This window comes from Triticum aestivum, chromosome 5B, assembly GCF_018294505.1.
Source record: "Triticum aestivum cultivar Chinese Spring chromosome 5B, IWGSC CS RefSeq v2.1, whole genome shotgun sequence".
Classification (NCBI taxonomy): Eukaryota; Viridiplantae; Streptophyta; class Magnoliopsida; order Poales; family Poaceae; genus Triticum; species Triticum aestivum.
This window is the reverse complement of record NC_057807.1, coordinates 53090655-53093003: the sequence shown is the minus strand read 5'-3', so window position 1 is coordinate 53093003 and position 2349 is coordinate 53090655.

Below are 2349 nucleotides of genomic sequence, written 5' to 3'. Positions count from 1 at the left end.
AAGGAAGGGGGTGGTAAAGTTAGGGTTTTAGGACTCCTTTCTGCGGCGGGGTTTTGCGCCGGAGTCCGACCGCCCAGTTAGCACCGTCTCGTGGGCTTTTTGTGGGCCAGTGTTGATGCTGGGCAGGAAAGAAACTATACTTTGGAATTCTCACACCTAGGCCCATTTGTGTGGTTACAGATTCTCTTTTTTTTTCAGAATCACAGATTCTCTTTTATTTATGCTGGAGCAACTAGCCCTAAAAAAAATAAAGAAAACTAGGCGGGAGGAACTTGGGATGAGGGCAGGACATGTCTGCTCTTCCCCCAATTGTCCATCTCAACAGTCTAGACATTTCCACACAATCTAAACATGGTTTGAATAGAAAATGGACATCTAACGGATTTTCCTGTACATGGCTCAAACATATAGATTGTATACGAACCTCCAAACCCAGCCAATCTATAAGGGATAAATGATGATGTCTGAACTATATGTGGCCGCTTATACCCAAACCACTTGTACATGAGAAATGGGATTGGCCGAATTGTCCACCGCATCAGTCCGGACATGCAGGCCTCACCCAAACCCCACCCCTAAGACACTATTTTACCTCATTTACTCCTCTCTTTCTTTCCTACCTATGAACAACACCCACCTTACCGACGTCGTTCCAATGGCTAAGCTTATGAGCACATAATTCACTAGGACCAAATCGTCCACCATATTACATCAGTTTTCTCTTCCAACGACTGAACTTTTTTTAAACTTGTTTTTAAGGCATTTCCACTCTTTATTTGTAAGCCTTCGAAAATGAGTTGATATCCCAACATAGCTAACAGGAGCTTACTGATCTCATAGCCAAAGTTGTTTAGAATGATGCTCTTCCTCTTTGACGCGCTCAAAGCAGAATAATTTACTTTTGTGGAAAAATATCATAAGTCCGGACACTTGCTCGAAAAGGCCAATGATCTCTTTCATATTATTTGTCTTGTTCACGTCGTGCTCCATAAAAATGATGGTATCACCCGCTTACTAGAGAATGATGCCCCTGCCCGTGAATTGATCTCCTGGATGGCCACCAACAGATCAACAACAATGTTGAATAGGATTGGCGACATAAGATCCCCTGGCTGCAACCCCTTCCCGGTTTTGAAAAATAGTGATCGATACGTCGTCATTGGTTTTCACCCCGACAGTACCACCCTAAATGACTTTATCCTCGCAAATCCCCTTTAAAATGAATCTCCTAAAGGTTCTTAGAGTGCAACTCATGAATCATGCTACCTCTTGAGCTTGCGTTGGTTTTTTCCTTTAAGAGGAAAGGGTGATGCAGCAAAGTAGCGTAAGTATTTTCCTCAGTTTTGAGAACCAAGGTATCACTCCAGTGGGAGATGACGCACAAGTCACCGAATACCTGCACAAACAATCAAGAACTTGCAACCAACGCGATAAAAGGGGTTGTCAATTGATAACCCAAAAGTGTAGGGGATCGCAACAACTTTCGAGGGTAGAGTATTCAACCCAAATTTATTGATTCGACACAAGGGGAGCCAAAGAATATTCCTAAGTATTAGCAGTTGAGTTGTCAATTCAACCACACCTGGATAACTTAGTATCTGCAGCAAAGTATTTAGTAGCAAAGTACTCCCTCCGTTTCGAAATAATTGTCTTTCTAGCCATCTCAAATGGACTACAACATACGGATGTATGTAGACATGTTTTAGAGTGTAGATTCACTCATTTTGCTCCGTATGTAGTCACTTGTTGAAATATCTAGAAAGACAATTATTTCGGAACGGAGGGAGTAGTATGATACTAAAGGTAACAGTGGCAAAAGTAAAGATAATAGTTTTGTACTAATTGTAGCAGTAGCAACGGAAAAGTAAATAAGCGAAGCACAATATGTGAAAAGCTCGTAGGCATTGGATCAGTGATGGATAATTATGTCGGATGCGATTCCTCATGTAATAGCTATAACATAGGGTGACACAGAACTAGCTCCAATTCATCAATGTAATGTAGGCATGTATTCCGAATATAGTCATACGTGCTTATGGAAAAGAACTTGCATGACATCTTCTGTCCTACCCTCCCGTGGCAGCGGGGTCCTAGCGGAAACTAAGGGATATTAAGGCCTCCTTTTAATAGAGAACCGGAACAAAGCATTAGCACATAGTGAATACATGAACTCGTCAAACTATGGCATCACCGAGAAGTATCCCGATTATTGTCACTTCGGGGTTGTCGGATCATAACACATAATAGGTGACTATAGACTTGCAAGATAGGATCAAGAACACACATATATTCATGAAAACATAATAGGTTCAGATCTGAAATCATGGCACTCAGGCCCTAGTGACAAGC